At 43.1% G+C, this 19597-nt stretch overlaps 1 protein-coding gene across 4 annotated transcripts in view; it reads left to right on the plus strand.

Moving 5' to 3' along the window:
* TMEM117 (transmembrane protein 117) overlaps positions 1 to 19597 on the plus strand; it is a 636987-nt gene that overhangs the window by 156803 nt on the left and 460587 nt on the right. The window lies entirely within an intron of this gene.

Here is a 19597-nt window from a genome sequence, read left to right on the forward strand (position 1 = left end):
TTCCTTACCTAGGCATGAGGTGATTGTGTGGTAAAATGTTATGTTGCTTAGATTTCAGCATTTTTTGAAGATGAAGAAATTAGATGAATGGGAACTTAGAGTGAAAGGTAGGGACCGAATTTAGGTTTTAGTGTTTGAACTCAAAAAATGCATATGTTTTGTGTGATGCCTAACTATTTACCATGAAGCCTTCTAAATGAATAAAAACACTTGGAAAAGGATTTTTGACAATGTTGTGCATTATTTTTTGAGCAATGGATATTTAGCTGCAGAGTGATAGGGGTCCACTTACTAAAAAGGAGTAACAAGTAGTCAAACCATTGGCTAAGTTACGCATTTATTTTGATGACTTCTGCTCTTAGTTATTTTTTTCCAGGTGTCCCCTTATGAGTATGACGTCAGAGATTTTACAGGGTAAATTCCTAGGGCTGAGTATTGCCTTCGCTCCCCCCAGCAGCTAAATCTAGCTACTGAGTTTCACAAAGTGACCAGATTTAGCTGTAGGAGGAAAAAGGGGTGACCTAGGGTGGGACAGAGGTTGGTGGAGGCAAAATTTGCATGGAGGTTTTATTTTCAAATCCCCACATGTGCTTTCCTCAGCAAGCTTGCCAAAGCTAATATGCAAAGAGAACCTGTGCTGGTAGTTTCCTTCCGAAAATTACCTTGGAAATCCACGATACAAAAGTATCCGCAGACCCTCAACCTAGCCTTGTATGTCCAGGGTCCTGGTTTTATCATGGTTTCCTGCTCAAGCAGCTGTTTTTGGGAGGCGGCATTTAAAGTTTGCTGCTGCTGCCGTCCCCACTGATTTCTCTCTCTTCCTCCCCAGCTCAATCCCTGCGCTTCCCCTCCTTCCTCCGTTGGCTGGTTTCCCTCTTTGTATTGTGTGGAGCCTGGAGGACCTGCAGCACTGCAGGGCCCTGTGCAGTTCAAACTTAGCGGACTGAAGCTGGCTGATGGAGGAGACAGATGCAGTTAAGCACACTCTTAGTCTGACCAGCAAGGGGAGGTTCAGGGATCGAGGTGGGGGGGGGGGGGGGGAGGATGAGTCAGCAGCAGTAGTATACTTTTAAATGCTGTTAATGTTATAGCAGGGACCCGCAATAAAATCAGGTCCCTGTTGTATCCCTATCTGAATTTAGAAATAGACATCTCAAAATATGTGATAACTCAAGCCGATGCCTTGAGGTTCCAAATTGCGTACGACTGAAAATTGAGTTTGTACAGTTTACGCCGGATTTGAACCATTGGGACAACACCATCCTGACTCCAGCCTCTCCAGTAGGAATTAGATATGAGCTGTGTAGATGGATTTTTACATTATCAGTTTACAGTCTAGAGTGGCTCATCTGCAGTTCACTTTTATTCTCTGTGTGTTTCTATTAGCAGCTAAAAGTATATTGTGGATGTAAGGCAGCAATTTGTGGAGACACTGGAGGTGCCAGAAATGTGACACTAGTTACCCTTCAGACATAACAGTTCACTTATAAAATACATCTTGCTTTTTTTTTTTTTTTTTTTTTTTTTAAGATACCGGTGTAGAGAAAAAAAAGACATTTGTTTATGCACAATCCAAAACCAATAAATTCTGTCCTTCTATTAGCAAAATTTGTTTAAAGAGAATGTTGTACAGTTATTGTTCAGAGCTGCCAGGGGCATGAGATTGTATTTAAATAGCAGAGCATCTGCTGTTGAATTCAGCCTTTCTGCTTTTTAATGTTGAATTGCATACCAATATTAATACTATTGCAAATAAAAGTGAATAAGATAGTTTACCTTTTAATTTAATTCTGGAATGCTAGACAGGCACATTAGGTTCATCTATGGTTATCCACATCTGTATTCAGCAACACAACCCTTGTCAGAAACTCTATATAGGGCAGACCAAGCATGAGATCATATTAAAATATTTATTCACCCAAACCAAACCTTGAAAGAGTGCGACCTTCCTATATGCCTCATATCAGTGGTCCCAGATTATCCACCAAAAGTCCTTGTTTGAGCTACAGCAAAATTTCAGGAGCCAATGTAAAATCAAATGACTTCAAATTAAAAATGTGTAAACATTTTAGTTATATATTTTAGATAATGTAACAACTCCTCAGCCCTTTTGACTTTCTGTAAAACCTCTTGTTCACATTAAAATGCTGATTTACTAAGGTACGCTATCACATTACTGTGCATTAAGACATTTTAGTAAATATGCCCCATTTGCTCTTCTGGAAGCTGAATTAAAATAATCCATTAACGTACTTAATAGCACCCAAAGTTTGAGCGCTATTAAGTAAACGAGTCCTTAAAAGTGAGGATAGTACCGCAATCTTCAAAAGATTTGTTTTGCAGTCATGTAATTTCACGAGATTGCCACTAGATGGCAGCAGAAGGCACATTTATGTTACTAAGGTAGCTATGAATTAAATACTCAGCTTTTTTCATTTCTAAACCAGTAATTATCCTTTCCATTTTTTTCTACCTGTTTTGTGTTAAAATATGCAAATTATTGAGTAGCTGTATCCATTTCTTTCTCTGTTTCAGTATAGTTATAAGAAGTCAAATACTGGTACGTTTTGCTATTCATAGCCCTGAATTATCTGTTCTAATTTTAGGCTGAGGTAGAGAGCAATAATCTCCCCTAATAGGAACATGTTATTCCTGTGTGAACTTTGTCTTTGACCACTTCCTGTTTCCTCTGTTCATGTTTTCAAAAAGCATAAATGGCAGAGCTTTGATAAAAAAAAAAAAAATGTTTTTCATTACAGCTACTGCAATAGCTGCAAAATATTTTAGAAAGTCCATGCAGCAGCTTTTATACTCGCCACTTTCAAAACAGCTGAGCCTAGAACAACATGGAGCACAGTGCCGGCCTCTGTGATTACATCTTCTCCTCCAATTTCTCCCACCTGATTCCACTTAGTGAGCCTGCTCTTATGCTTCCTGCTCACTCATTCCCCAAGCAGTGCAAGAGCAAAGGATAAGCATGCATCTGGTCCCCATGGCTGCTCCATCCTCTGCCACTTGAACCTTCTGCCTAGCAAAAAAAAAAACACATCAGGGAGGAGTCATGGGGATCGAGAGTGTTTGTTTGCCTTCCCGAAAAAAATACCAGTGTTTCACTTCTAGCAAAAACTGTAACTGTTGTAACAAATACAAAATCTTGATTCCAACAATTCCTGGAGAAAACCCATCCAAATCTCTGGAGCTGAAACTTCATTGGCAGCTGGAGATACCCTAGCGGACAAAATCAAAGCAGTGTGAAGCATTTGAAGCAAAACAAGTAAGAAGCAACGCTTCCTCATTAATGCTGCTCTGCTGTAGCAGAGAAAGTATTATGGTTTGTGTGCATGTATCTATATAATACGTGTATGTGTATGTGTTTATATATGTATGCCTACACTGCTCTGCACTTTAACCAGCAATAAATGACATGGATACAGATATTTGTATATTTTATGTTGTGCTTCCTTCCTCCCTCCCTCTCTCTCTGCAAAATGGTTTTTTGAAGCAATGCAGTACTCACCTCCAGAGAACCTATCCCATAATGCTTTGTGGCTAGTTAGTGATGAGCAGAGAACCTGCATAGGACTTTAGCAAAGAATGTTTTATATATAGATATAAAGCGTCCCCTTTGTGAATGCTGCATGGGTTCCTCATTGTCTCTTTTTGTAAAAACTGAGATGGGGGAAGGGTCCGTATAACGTACGGGGACATTTACTTTACTCCTATTTAGCTTACATCCACGAAAATAAAATTATCTTCTGGTTTTCCAGCAAAATAAACCAATTGACAGAGAAATTACTTGAAATATTGTAATAACTTGGTATTGTCCTATGCGTTTGTGAATGTAATCCTTTGAAAACCACCTTGTATATGAATTAGCATCTATACAGCTTTGCTTCTATTTACTTTCCCATAATACGCACTGGTAATCAGATGCCAGCTTTCTTGTTTTAGACCCTATTTCTTAAGACGTTTTCCCATGGTCACAAAATGGGAGAAAACTTTGAGTGAAGCAGGCTCCAGTCACAAACTGGCTTTCTGCAGCTCTTGGGCCTGTGGCTCGGCCTGATCTCCACCAGTACAGCCCTGGTGTACTTTATAACTTTTGCACGAAGGAGTGGTGTGGGTATGTCTTTCACAGCACGAGGTGCGGTGGGACTCAGTTTGCAGTCACTAAGAGATTTTTCCATTGGTACGTCCCCCGCTCCCTCCACTTCCAGCCTGGCCTCACAGAAGCAGTCCTCTGCCCCGGGACACCAGTCTCGGCTTCCTTTTGGAATCTGGTTCTAGTGCTAGCTGGTCTGTAAGTGTTGTACACCAGGGTTTCCTATTGGGGAGTGTTAATACTGTTCTCTTTAGGTTTCAGTCCATCAGCCTGAGTTCCCTGCATGGGGGAGTTCATTTCTGGCCCTGTCCAGCCTGGTTACAATGCATGTTTGTGGAGTACATGCCATTTGCCTTCTTTTAGGCTATTCCTGGTTGTACTGGGAAAGTGGTATATAAATGGTTTAAATAAATAAAGGTTGGATTTCATTGTGTCTTGCAATGCTGGAGCTAGAGAATTTAGCACTCTGTTGAAACTGTGGGAAACGTTTTCTCCTCCTCCTCCACTTTGCCTAGATGGTAATAGAGAATGAGGACACTATTGACTCCCCTGAAGCAGATATACGAAACATGAATTCATGTCAGGATTGCATGCAATGAGATAAGTTTCTCTTTTTGGGTCTGCTAGTTGTTGGACTTTTTATTGAAAGTGCTTGAATTGGACATAACATTTATTTATTTAATTATTGATTTTGTAGCCTTTTTTATTATTATTATTATTATTATTATTATGTTTTTTGTTGTTTTTTTTAGCACTGTTTGAATTGGAATGAATAGTGAGGAGTTGGGACATTTATTTAAAAAAATAGGACCTATGATTACAACAGCTCTGACCCTACGCTGTTTGATTTTAGTGTCTGGGTCAGGCATGTGCCCCATGAAGTTAGCATGGGGCACATTTAAAACTAATCGGAGAAAGTTCTTTTTTACTCAATGCACAATTAGTCTCTGGAATTTGTTGCCGGAGGATGTGGTTAGTGCAGTTAATATAGCTGTGTTTAAAAAAGGATTGGATAAGTTCTTGGAGGAGAAGTCCATTACCTGCTATTAAGTTCACTTAGAGAATAGCCACTGCCATTAGCAATGGTTACATGGAATAGACTTAGTTTTTGGGTACTTGCCAGGTTCTTATGGCCTGGACTGGCCACTGTTGGAAACAGGATGCTGGGCTTGATGGACCCTTGGTCTGACCCAGTATGGCATTTTCTTATGTTCTTATGGAGTATGCAAGTTCTGGAATTATTTATTTTTTTATTTTTTTTCCCCTGAAATTTTATACCTAAATATTTTTTTTCTATAATGATAATAAGTTATGCTTCTGCAGATCACCTTTGATAGCTCAGTCTATACCTTTCTCCAGATGTGCCCTGCACCACTGTACTGTAAACATTAGTTCCTCCTTTTCCACGTCCCTCCCCACTATCAACTAGACTATGACTAAGGCTAATGCAGTAGCATATTCTGGGGTCGATGCAATATCGTGCGCAAAAACCGTGCTTCCAACCTGGATGCACATTTTTTGAACGCGGGCACCTCCCCTCTCTTGGGCGTTCGATGTAGTTCTCAAATGAGCTTGTACGCTAAAAGGGATACACGTTCGTAGTGCGTCCATGGCATCGAGTGCCCAGGAGAAATGGCTGTGCGCAGGTAAGGAAAAAGGACACGCAATTTTCCGAGCGTCCGTTTTCCTATCCCGTGCATAAGCCATGGGTTAGGAAAACGGACGCTCGTAAATTGAGCTTCCCTTTTCCTAACCTGACTGCTGTCAAGATTTTTTTTTTTTCATGTTGCAGCTTTCTGTGGTTCCTCTTGCTTACTATGGCAATGATATTAAGTAGGAGGAACCACTGAAAAGCTGCATTTTTTGCTTTTTTGAGCATGGCTTAGGGTGCCTAAACACTTAACACCAGTTATGGGCTGACGTTAACTTTTTTGAGCGTTAAAATGTGCGCGTCGGGTGTGCTTTTCTTTTTTTTTTTTTTACATCGGGGTACTAGCTAATAGCCTCATCAACACGGCATTTGCATATGATGAGCATTATTTGCTACGTGCCAGTATGGTCAGACGTTTTGGACACGCTATTCTGACATCGCATCGGGTGTATATCTAGCGCGTCCAAAACTTACGTCCAGCTGCGCGTTTAGTGGCGCGCCGAGCTCAGCACCCAAATATTGCATCGGCCCCTCTGTGAGGGTAACTTTACCCATTTCCGTAGGTAAACAGTGCTTTACCTGCAGACCTAGGCCGGCTGTATATGTGGGTGGACTTGCGTGCATAGGGCCTATAGGCATATGCTTGCCTGCAGTGAGAAGGGGCATTCCCGGGCATGGGTTTGCAAGGCGTTTGCATTGACATGTATTCTTTGGACTTTTCAACAGTATGTGTGCGTTTGCCCTGAAAAACTACCCATACATATTAGTAGGTAGTATTCCTAGTGAAATTTTCAAAGCAAAGTCACATGTATATGTTTGCTTTGAAAACCGGTGTAAGTTCTGGTGTAAGTTCTGAGGGAAATGACTTTGCAGCAATGCGTGACCTGGTTTGTAACAGAAACATTTGAAGCTGGCATCAGATTCTAGCACAATATTCAAATGAAGAGGGTCATTTACTAAGCTGCGTTAGGCGTTTAACCATGCGTTATATGCCTAATGCAGCAATAACACATGGCATTTTAAATGCCTTACGTTATTTAAGCTCAAATAATGCTGGTATGGTAATGAACTACTTTGCAAGCATATGCCTTGCAAATGCATGCAAACAGCTCATTACTAGTAAATTTTATGCTAATAAAATAACGTGGCTTGCCTCAAAAAAGGCAAGCCACGTTATTTTCCTGAATGTTGCTATTATATATACTGTTTATTCCTTTTATTAATACTGTTTATTGCTATTATTAACACTGTTTTACTCATATTACTGTTATTATGTCACGTTACTGTTTTGTAGTCGTTCCCTGTACCTGACAAAAGGAAATGCTTTGCTTCCTGCACCTTCAAGTTATATGTAAACCGATGTGATTTGTAAATCGAACACCGGTATATAAAAGCATATAAATAAATAAATGTTAGCTACAACTCTGGAGTTGTAGTTAATTTTCCCTGGGGGCATTGGGACTCTAACCTTGTATCCCAATGCTCTCGGGCTGGTTCTTAAAGGGCCATCACGGCCCAAAAGACACTTTCCCCCTCAGTGTGTGTAAGGACTCCCTCTTCCTGGATTCTTGTGAGACCTCCGTCACCTCTAAAGATGGCCATCTGGCATAAACGTAAAACAAACCAAAAAAAAGTTTGAGTTCGGTGGCGAATGCCCTGTCCACCTTTCCAATAAATTGCTGCCTAGCCCACCTCCCCCCAGGCGTACCTGCTGGTTCAGTGGGATCCAGTTCATTCCTTAGGCTCTGGGCCTGGTGCTTTCTGAATTCAAAATGGTGCCTTCTGGCCATGATACTAGATGGCATGTCAAGCATCTTGGCCAATTGGTGCCATTTTGAATAAAGAGAGAGAGCACTGGATCACCAGGTATGCTCAGATGGAGGGGTAGGTCAGGGGGGTCAGGAGGGGGGGGTGGGGAATTTGGATCCGAGGAGGCTATTTATTGGACAGGGAGGTGGGGTGGTTGTTGTGTGACTTACATATTTTTTTATTTTTTTACTTTTTCTCCTGAGGACCACCTCTAGAGGTGGCAAAGGTCTTACACATATTGGGAGGGGAGTTGTCTTTCAGGCCATAATGACGCTTTAAGAACATGGTGGTTCTGAGTGACGGGGCTGCCACCACACATCTTTTGGGGCTTTTGCACTGCGCTTTTTTTTCCCCACAGAACTTTACTGCTGGGGAAAATACCACATACCGCAACTTTGAAAGCCCCCACAGTATTTTTCTGCTCCAGGGAAAAAAATACTTTGGCTTGGTAAATGATCCCCTAAAATTGTGCTAAATTTAATGTACATTTGTTTGATCAGAGGCAGTAACATTGGTGTAGGAAAAGGTCACTCAAACCCTTACCGAGAAATCTTTGTGGATGATGATAACTGTTTCTTTCAAAGTGACAGTTTAGATGGGTTACACGGGATCAATTTAGCTAACCTTTTGAACTTGGCTTGCACATGCACTTACAGTGTATTGCACTGAGAACAGATTAAAATGTTACACTTAAATGGATTTACTATGTACAGCTCGCATCAATGTTACGGAGTAGTTCAGAAACTGGAATAATCCAACATGTTCACTTCTCTATAATCATAATGCCCACAAAATTATAGTATATAGCTAAACTACTTAGCAAATTGCTTGGGTGACTGACTCCTACAGTGTACGTTTTTTCTTTTTCTCAGGAAGGTACTAAATTGGGCTTAATTGCCATGAAAGGCTGCTATTTACTGGCAAAATCATTTTATTCTATTTTATTATTATGCAAAATATAATTGCCAATCTAATCTTAGGATCAAAAGTACAGTCTGGGCTTTGTTTGCAGCAGGTAAACTGGGTCACAAAGCCTGTTCAGCACTGTGTGTGTGTGTGTGTGTGTGTGTGTGTGTGTGTGTCTGTGTGTGTGTAGAGATTGAGTATGGTTGCAATTGCAGGATTTCAGATAGGAAATGGAATTCCCTTTGCTAGCTTGAGAGAGAGAAAATTCTCTGCCCTATACCTTTTTTGCTTTTCTTGGGTAATATCTCTAGATGGGTTAGTTTTGTCCATACAACAGGAATGAACTTCACTGGAAAGCTAGGATATGTTGGTATAATCTCAGTCTCATACATGCATTATATCAGAGATCTTCTTTCTGGAATTCATAGAATGTAAGATATATACAGCAACTTATCAAGATACAAAAATAGCAGACTATCTCTTTTTTATCTTCAGGAGCGCAAGTAATTCTTGGACTACTCCACCTCTGTACTTACCTTCTCTGACAATCAACTGATAACTTTCTCATTTAACCGCCTTCCCCCACAGTCTTGTCCAAAAACTTCAGGAACGTCCAAGCTATTGACCTTTGTTTCCTCTCTGCTCAATTCTCCTCTCCTTCACTATTTTTTCAGTCTGATGAGGAGGCAATTTCTTCTTAACACTATTTTCTTCTCTGCTTTCACATAGCTGCCCCTACCCTTTTCCATCCTGTAAGGCATTCCAGACCCCAGCCTTTGCTGACCTCCAAAATTCACATCTACTTTCCTGTGCTCGCAATGCAGAGCATCTCTCTCTCAAATCCCATGCTCATGCTGATTCAAATTCATGCTGACCTCCTTCCAGCTTGCTGGTGCTGTCACCAAGCAAGGTCTACTATTTCCATTTGATAAACTATCTTGCCTCCAATCTTAATCATCCCATCGCCACACTGAGCTTCCTCCTCAAACTGCCTCCCTCTCTCACTTCTGCCTCCCACCCCTGCTTCACTCTGCGCCCAGATTTTGGCTATTTCCCTGCGACGGGCCCTATGTTCCATCCAATTGAGGAGGCAGGAGTTGTATTACCAACAATTCGAGTTCTGATGTATGCAACATATCTGAGCTGCCTTCAGAAAACAAATGTCATGCGCTTCTACAAGAAGAACAATGCCAGAAGAAGGATTCTGCAGATACTGAACAAGCATATAGTGCATGCAGATTTTGAAGAAACTTCAGAGAAAATGGCAGAAAATAAAATGCTGTCACTGCAAGAAATGTGGACATTTTGAAGGGAATGCTCTTTTACACCCAAGGGAAATAAAAATCATCAAAATGCAACAGGGACTTAATATTTTTGAAGCAATGAAACAGATCAACGAAAAAATATTCAGAAAGCAAAAATAGCAAGTGTCATCTAATGAAAAGAGCACCTCTGAATCCACCAAGAAGCAATATACACTTCATGGAAAAACAAACCATATTGATCAAGTGGCAACTGACATCAAAGAACCATTTTCAGAAGATTCAGGTGCCTCATGTCAACAGCATGAATTACTCAATAACTACAGATGTGTAAAAGTGGCAGATTACATGTCCAAGGAAGATTTCAGTTCAAGCCAGGGGCATAGCCATGGGTGGGGCTTGGGATCTCTGCCCCTTCACTCTTGCCCCACTTCTAGCATTAAAGATGAGGGAGTTAGAAGGCTTGGAAGCATTGAAATCATCTCTTTCCCCATTCCCCACTTCATTTTCCTCCCCTACCTTTGGACCTTGCCATCTCCTTTTCGTTTTCTGAAATGTTATAGAGGAGGAAATTGTCCATTTTCTCTCCTTCTCCAAATTCACTACATGCCCTTCTGAATCCATTCTTACCCAATTCTTCTCCCTGTAGTCATCTCTTCCATCTATCATTCCTCAATCTGTCACTCTCCACTGTAACTGTTGCACTCCCAATAGACATGCTGTCTTCACATTGCTTCTCAAAAAGCTCTCACTGGACTCTGCTTGCCCTGCTAACTTTCATCCCCACTCCCTCCTCCCTTTCACATCTAAGCTGCATGAATGTGCCGTTCACTTCTGCTGACTTTCTTTCATCTCAAGCCATTCTTGATCCACTCTAATATGGATTTTATGCTTTACAATCTAGAGAAACAGTCCTTACCAAAGCCTCCAGGGACCTGTTCATATCCAAAGGCCTTTACTTGATCTTCATTATCTATCTACTTGATCTATCTACTGCTTTTGATACTATCTTGATACTATTGATCACCCACTACTCCTTTATACTGTATCTTCTCTTTAAGGGCCAGGCTGAAGATGATGCAGGTAAATTGAAGTGCCAATAAGTGAAAAACCTGACGTTTATCCAGGACCTCAACCCCATAGCAGCGGCAACACTGAGGTCTCCAAACCCCTTCAGGAGCAGATCCATGCAGCCTTCTCCCACCACCTATTCATCTTATCCAGCTGTGCCCGTTCCTTTTAAGGGCTGGGTTGAAGACTGCATAGGGAATATTGAAGCTCCAGCAGGAATGAGTGAAGAGCCTGACTTCCATCCAGGGTCTCCTTCCCACTCAACTTGTGCTGTAGCAGCAGCAACATAGAGGTCTCTGTACACTCCATGAGCAGGGCCATAAAAGCTCCTCCTACCCACCTGTTCACCTCATCTTTCTGCGTCTGTCTCTTTAAGGGCTGGGCTGAAGACCACATGTGGAAATTGAAGTGCTGTCAGGGGTGAATGAAAAATCTGTCCTCCATACGTCCCTCTTTCCTCTCCCTCCACCTGGCCCCATAGTAGTGATGACGCTGAGTTCTCTTAACCTCTCCAGAAGCTCAGCATCCAGGCTCCTCATACCATCTGCTCACCACATCTGACTGCGCCCATCGCTTCAAGGGCTGGGAGATATGTGAACTCTCCTGTTGGGTGAAATGCTGAAGGGCCGCGTCAAAGTGTCCACTAATCTATGAATCTCTACCACTTCTATATTACACTGTAGTGAACTACACTGTAAACCAGCTCTATTTGTAGCATGCTTTGAACTCTCCAGCTAGAAAAGCATGCCATAAATAAAGGGTCCTCTTCTGTCTTTATACTTATTCTGTTGGTGTTCTGATCCCCTCCTATGACTTTCATACTGACAACTCCTCAGTCTACCTCTTTTCAGCAGAAATTTCATCAGGAATACAGTCAGAAATCTCAGCTAGCTTTTCTGACATTGCCACCTGGATGCCCCACCACCATCTTAAAGTAGCCAAGACAGAACTTCTCAAGTTTCCCCCCAAGCCTACTTCCCCTCTTTCTCTGTTTTTGTGAATAATGCTGCCATCCTCCCTTTCCCTTCAGTCTGCAACCTTGGGGTCATCCTTGACTCCTCTCTCTCCTTTTCTACACTCATCTATAGCTTGCTAAGACATGTTACTTTCTCTATCGTATCAATAATATCATCTCTTCCTTTCTGAATACACTCAGAAAACTTATCCACACGTATCGCCTCCAGCTTAGATTACTGCAACCTGCACCTTGCAGATCTCCCAGTGAACTATGTCTCTCCACTACAATTTATTTAAAATTTAGCTGCACAAGCTATCTTTTGCCAGTGTCATTACACCCATATAACTCCATTGGTTCCCGATCTGCTTCTGCAGTTCACGCTCTGTTTACTCACCTATAAGTGCATTCATTCTTTAGCTCCTCACTACCTCTCCTCTCTTATACCCCTCCTCATGAGCTTTGCTCGTCATCTTTCCAAAGACTAACTCAAACTGACAAAACTGCTCCTACTTCTAGCCCCCCCCCCCCTCAAATAGGCTGAGACCAACAATTACAGCCAGCCTCAAAGGAGAGGTTGCACAATACTGATGTTTCTCACTAACGGGCCGTTAGAGAAAAACCTGCGGGAGAGCCGGCGAGCGCCCACTCTCCTGGGCGTGCGATTCAGAAAAAAAAATATGTAAATGAGGGCCCGCGGTAAAAGGAGGCGCTAGGGACACTAGTGCATCCCTAGCGCCTCCTTTTTGACAGAAGTGGCGGCTGTCAACAGGTTTGACAGCCGACGCTCAATTTTACCGGCATCGGATCTTGAACCCGCTGACAGCCACGGGTTTGGAAAACGGATGCCGGCAAAATTGAGCGTCCGTCTTCCAGGCCACGGGCAGATTCTTAATTTTTAATTTTTTTTAATTTTTAATTTTTTTTAATTTTTGGGGCCTCCGACTTAATATCGCTATGATATTAAGTCGGAGGGTGTACAGAAAAAGCAGTTTTTTCTGCTTTTCTATATACTTTCCCGGTGCCGGCCGGGAAGGACTAATAGGCCCATCCACATGCATAGTTTTGTGGGGGTTGGCTATGCATTTTCCTCGCGCGTGTCAAAAACGCGCAGCCAAACGGGGGCTAACAGTGCGTTCAGCCTGAGCGCACTTTACTGCATCAGCCTGTGAGCTGTTAAATTCTATGGTAGGGATCTAGGGCCATCTAGTGGCTAACCAGGAGGTCGTCATAGTTCCCTATCCACAAAAAAGATTTGTTTGTGTGGAAGGACTCTTACTTGAGTACAATTATTTTCTGACATTGAAGGACACGATAGACATATGACATGGCAAGATGTTAGAACATTTGGCCTTACCACATGGGGATACCATCCCAAGTGGAGCCTATGTCCAGCACAGACTAAAGACACAGGACCTTACTGAAAAGGCACAAGTTATTTCAATACATTACATATACATCCACATTCCACCCTCATTTCCATTCTCTGAAAGGGAGAATCCTCCTTTCCACCACCTTCTCCCATCTCCTGAAGGGAGGACATTTTCCAAGCTCATTCCTATGTTCCCCCGGGGAAAGAACAATACCCAGTGGGTTGTCACTCACTATACCTTTCTTACATACTCTACCACAAAACTATATGGCAGTGGGAACCACCATAAGATATATATTTCATACACAATCCTCCAAGTAAGTTTCCTTGGGGAAAACTCATACACACGCACTCCTGGCCTCTTCCACCTATTAAGTGGGACCAATGAGTCTCACCGCCCCTTGCACAGACTGGCTGTGAGGCTCACCCTGGACTAAAGAGAGCTCGGTCCCATCCAGGTGACACGCCACACCATCAGCAGGGAAATATTAAAAAAATGCTAAGCACTTCAAATAGGTAATCTCCGTGGGGGATACCAAACACTTTCAGCCACACACAAGCTTTACACTCTTCTTTAGATCTCTGGGTGGAAGATCTCTTCAAACTGCTGCTTCTTCTCCCTGCTCCTTACACATGTCCTGTGAAAGGAAAACATAATTATGAGCTAGGCATCAGGACCACAGGAGAACTTTAGCTAAAGGTACTAACAGCAAAGGAAAAATGTTAGAAAATTATACTACAGAATTCTATGAAGAGGATCCCACCTATAAAGGAAGCAATAGTGAATTAATTCAGTGATAAATAAATCAAGAATACCATGTTTTTATTGAAATTTGATTTTTTGTAATTTTTCTAGAAGGTACAGTCAGCATAGTCTATCAAAGAGGCCTCATGATTTTCCTCCACGTAGTTCCTAACGTACACTGGTACAAACAGTTACTGGAGGCCAAATATTCCTTGTACTCTTCTGGATATAATTATCTCCCAATGGGAGACTTGGTACAATCTCCTCTTATCACTTAGGTAGCTGGGTATCAACCAAGAATGATCCCTCACCATGAGGGGCAATGGTTGATATAGAAGCTCACCCTCAGGGCCAGGTTCTGGGAGCTCAGAGAACTCTCTGCTCACTGACATGGCCTTCCTTCCTGGGAGAGGACTGGATTGTTGCGATTGCAGACTTCAGCTGATGATGAGAGCATGGAGGTGTGGTCGCTAGCTCATGGGAGAGCATGAGCCCCTGGACCACGGCATGACTCAGGGAGGAGTCCCAAGGCATACCGTGGGAGGTGAGAGAATGCAAGCATTGGCGGAGCAAGAACAGCAGAACTGGAACCAAGGCAAGGGACTTCAGAGAAGGAACAAGGCAGGATCAGCCCTCCGCTGGACCTACATGCACCAGTGTGACCCAGCAATGCAATGCTGGTCACAAGAGTAGCCATACGGCCAACTCTATAGCCCTTTCAGACCCGCCGCTTGGGAATGACAAGAGCATGAGGCCAGACAGAGGCTGAGGGCAGGAACAAGACAAGACAGGAACTCAGAAACTAGAAAGACTCGGACGAAGACTCAGGTTACTCTGAAGACTCAGACTCAGGTTGCTCGGAAGACTCAGACGAAGACTTGGATACTCAGGAGACTCAGACGAAGACTTGGATACTCAGGAGACTCGGACAAGGATTCAGGTTACTCAGAAGACTCGGATAAGGATTCAGGTTACTCAGAAGATCTCAGGCAACAATTCAGGATTCAGATGAAAGTACTGGGTAAGAACTGCATTGCAGTGCGCCCTATACAGCCGCCCATGGCTGGTTGCGGACCATGCTGAACACAAGCAGACTCCAGGCGAAGAAGTGGAACGAAACTGGAACATGACGAAGATTCACCGGGGCGTGTCCTACAGAGCCGCTGTGGCTGGTCGTGGACCACGCTGAAGCAGAGCAGATTCTGGCAGAATCTTAGGCATGGATGGAAGCAGACACAAGGGACTCCAAAGACCAGGACAGGATTCAAGACTCAGGATTCAAGACTCAGTTTTCTCAAAAGCAAGGCATTAAAAACAGAAGACTCTTGGAGGCTTGTGCTGCAGACGAGAAGAAGGCCTTGTACCACGAAGCGCCCTACACAGCCCCCATGGGCTGGTGACGGATCATGACTGTGGCACTCCAGGAAAGGTTGACAAAAGGAAACCAGAAACTGGTTGCAGAAGCGAAGACAAGGACATCAGGACCAGGACATCAGGAACACAGGATATCTGGAACATCAGGACATAGAACATCAGGACTTTCAGGAACGAAACCACAGAACATCAGGACATCTGAAACATCAGGACATGGAACAGGCAATGAGCTCCGACGGAGAACAAGACCAGGAACATCAGGACAAGGAGACCAGGAACACAGAACGAAGAGCCATCTAAACAAGAGAAGACCACGGAGGACCTTGACCCGAAGAGGAACACAGACAACTGTGGATTCTGGATCAAAGGCCCTGAGGAACAGGAACTGAGCCCTTTTATAGGGCTGAAGCAGGAAGTGGACTGAAACTAGCTTCTGGTGAAGCTGCGGGAAGAAAAGATGCTTGCTGGCGCCTAGAGGAGGGCCCAGGGAGTGGAGCAGGACAATGGACAGCGGCGGCCTCCAGGCCACGAAGAAAAGCAGGTGACCTGGCGACAGCACTAGGCCGCAAAGGTGAAGACTTCTCGGTGTCGGCGTCTTCCCTGCTGCGAGGGAGGTGGCAAGAGTGGCTCCCTGCCGCAAAGAACAGAAACAGGCAGGAGCTGGAGGCGGACCCTGAGCCACAGGACCGCATCGGAGAGGCAGTGGCATTCCCTGCCGTGAAGAAGGAAGTTGGCAGGCGGTTCTCCCTGCCGCGAAGAATGGCGGCGATGGCGACCAGGCCGCAGGGAGTGGCCTACTGGTCGCAACAAGGCAACACTGTTGCACATCTCCACTGCCCTCAAACCCCATGTTGGGCACCATTTTATGTAACCCTTTTTCAGTGGATTTGACTGTCATCCTAAGGGCACACAAAATAATTTCTTTTGGGGCTTCCTTCTCTGCCATTTCCCCAACTCTTCTTTCCCCAAGGGATGGATTCTTCTTGGTCCAGGCAGTAGTGATCTCCCATGTGTGTGTATTACCATAGCTCTTTGGGACAGGTACACTTACAAACCAGTCTAGACTCTCTGGATGGGTGTTCAAATTAAAGTTTACTGTGATGATTTCAAAAGAATTAATATGTGTAATAAAGTGTCCAAGTACATCCAGGGTCCTTAGGTTTACAGGAGTCAGGTTTTAAAGAATCTCTGCATTTACCTATGTGTCCCTTCAGGGAGGAGATTGAAACTTGCTTATCCTCCATGGAATGGGATAAGTCACCCAAATGGGCTTTGGTATTCTAACCGTGACTGGATCTGTTACCATAATACCTGAGGTCCATGAAAAATCCTACACACCAATCTGGCAGTTTCCTGTGTCCCCAGGGGTGTATAGAACATTGGTGGTCTCCAGATGTCCTTCTCCTCTTTGCTCCCTTTGACTCCTCTTCAAAAGATAAACTCAGACCTTCCTGGAGGAAAGACCAACTACTGAAAGCAGTCCTCACAGCTTCCAGCTCTGGGCAAGGAGGGTTGACAGAAAACAGCTTCCTTTCCTTTACAGCTAGACAAAAAACTCAAACTGGGAAAACTGTATCTCTTCTTTAACTAGTCACAGTAATCTCCTCTTGAGCTGGGCAAAGAGGTATACAGTTCCCTCCTGACCACCCTGAGCAGGGGGATACAGCCTGTCAGGAATGGTACAGGTCAAAAACTGCAAAGATCCAGAAAAACAGCAAAAATCCTTCAGTATTTCACTCTCTTCCCTCCAGTCTTGCCAGGGCAGTCTCTCCCTTCTGTGCTAAGCTGGGGGCCTAACATGGAGAGCATACTGAAATCACTCCTCCTTTCTAAAAATCAAATCTACACTGCCATATTAACTTATGCCTAAATGACTTCTGATCCCAGACAACCTCTGGGGGAGGAGCTGTGTTGAATGGTATGCTCTTTTGCTATTGTCTATCCAAGGGCTGGGAACTAGGGCCATCTAGTGGAGACCTCATAGTCTCAATACATTATACTTACCGTCCTACCTCCTCCAGTTGTCTGTCCTGCACAGTTTCTGCTGGTCTGAGAGCAGGGGAATAGAAAGAAAGCAGAAGCGATCAGCTCCCACATTGTGCTGATTCTAGGGGAGAATAAAGCCAAGCACTGTCACGGGTGCCTCTAAAGTTTCACAGCAGCATATGCTTGACCCCAGCCAGTCCATAGGTAATATCAACAGTGAAGGAAGGTCATTTTGTGTGAGACCACCATCTTGGTAGGTAGACCGCACAACAGGATCCCTTTAGTACTGTTTTAGAGTCACATTTGGCTAAAAACAAAACTGTAAGGCTGCAGAGGCCTGGAATTTTCTGTTTTCCATCAAGTGAATATAATTTTGGACTGCAGGACCATGCCTCTTGTGAGTTTTATCCTTTAAGCCTGAACAGAAAAATTCTGTGTCAATTTTTTTCTTGATTAAAAAAGGGAAGAAAAGAAAAATATGTAACTTGCGCGTATAACCAGATGCTTAATGGGTTTTGTCCCTGGTACTTCAGTTTCATGGATCATTTCTTGCTTACAGCAAGACGTCTTTTTTGGCGTCCCCTAACCCTTGTTTCCAGGGACACGCATCATAACTTCCCCAGAGAGGCCTGAGAGTCTCAGTGTACTTCAGGCTACAAGGGTATCTGCGTTATATGATTATTTAAGGCATCCCACACACACACAGCAGTGTTTTGGGACTGGGAAGGCATTCATATGAGAATCATGTAGTATTCTGATTCTTTTTAATTTTGAAAGAGGGGTCCAGTAAGATGGGTGAATCATGGAGTAAAGTGACTCTGTAATCACACCTGACATAATCGTACAGATTTAGTCACAAATATGCTCAAGAAACACTCTTCAACATCTTTAATTCCTTCTTCCATACCTTTACTAAGCCTACACAGCAATCTTATTGAAGCTTTTCCTAGAATTTATAGAATTCTCATGGAGTAGGACTAGATTGAAAAGCTTTGGAGCACACAGAAAATATTTCCAGGAAGGACTCCGCCTTTCTCAGTAAAATTGTACAAGGCAGATTACAATCTTAAATGTTAAATATTTGACATGTAGAGGCTACTTATCTACATAAAGAAGCTATTCATTTCCACCCTATCAAACAAAACACACAGGAACAAAGAATGAATAAATTAAATTCTCAACTATTTCATATTCTGGTATCATACAATATGTTGAAATGCCATAAAGTTGACTATGTAGCTTAAGGTTATAATCATTATAGGCTTCTGTCAATAAAATGTTTTCTACCAACTCATGATAAAGCACAGCTAAAATAACATAGAATCCCCCTGATTTCCTCATCTTGTCTAATACTTCTATCATTTTACCACATCTGAATATGCCTCTAAGAATAAGGGACGGTAACCTTAAAATGAATGCATGGGCGCCTGTACATGCGCGTATGGGCACATGAGTGCTCATCCACTGGAATTTTTAATTATATGCACAGTTGCGTGCGTATGATTTAAAATACACCTACTGCTCATATGTGTGCTCCTAATTTTAAGCGGTTACTCGAGCTCATGTAGTTTGTGTATTTTCCTTCGGAGTTTGTCAGCTTTAACACACGGGGGGGGGGGGGGGGGGGTAATCTGATTTTAAAACATGCTTGCATGAAGGCCATTCCCAGTTTTACCGATTGGTCCACCAGTTTGCCCAGTTCATCTTGAGGTCATCAAGATCCCTCTGGTTCTTCAGCCTGCACTCCCCCCCAGATGACCGAGACTCCTCACCCAGTCGTTTTAGGTCTAAGCATCATCAAATGTGGAAGTAAACATCCGCGGCTAACAGCCCACTGTGTGGTGTGGCCATCGGACATAAAATACAGATTTATGTGCCTAAATTTTGGGTCCTCCCGGCATGTCCCTGACATGCCCCAACTCTGCCCCTTTTTTTATTTTTACACATGCATCCACATATACGCGTGTCATTTATGGCTTTTAAAATACACGTTGCTTACGCGCAGCCCATATAATTGTGTATATGGGCTTTTTAATGTGAGCAGCACTTTAAAATTCACCACCTAGTGTTTTCAGTTCTTAACCTTTTTTTTATACCAGGTTCTCATTTGAGAGACAGAGGAAGGCTACTCCACAGCCTGGGTCCAATGACTGAAAGTGCTCTTGAATGCACCATTTGTATGTGACATTCCTTTAATAGTAATTCAATCAGCTTCTTTTGATCAGAAGACTTTAAGGTCCACTTCAGTATGTAAGGAGCCAATGTTTTTTTCAAATATCTAGGACCATCATCCTGTAAAGATTTGAATAACATAATTATCATTTTCAGTTTTGTAGGCCACTGGCAGCCAATGGAGCACCATCA

The sequence above is a fragment of the Rhinatrema bivittatum genome, chromosome 9 (genome assembly GCF_901001135.1).
Source record: "Rhinatrema bivittatum chromosome 9, aRhiBiv1.1, whole genome shotgun sequence".
In the NCBI taxonomy this organism is placed as follows: Eukaryota; Metazoa; Chordata; class Amphibia; order Gymnophiona; family Rhinatrematidae; genus Rhinatrema; species Rhinatrema bivittatum.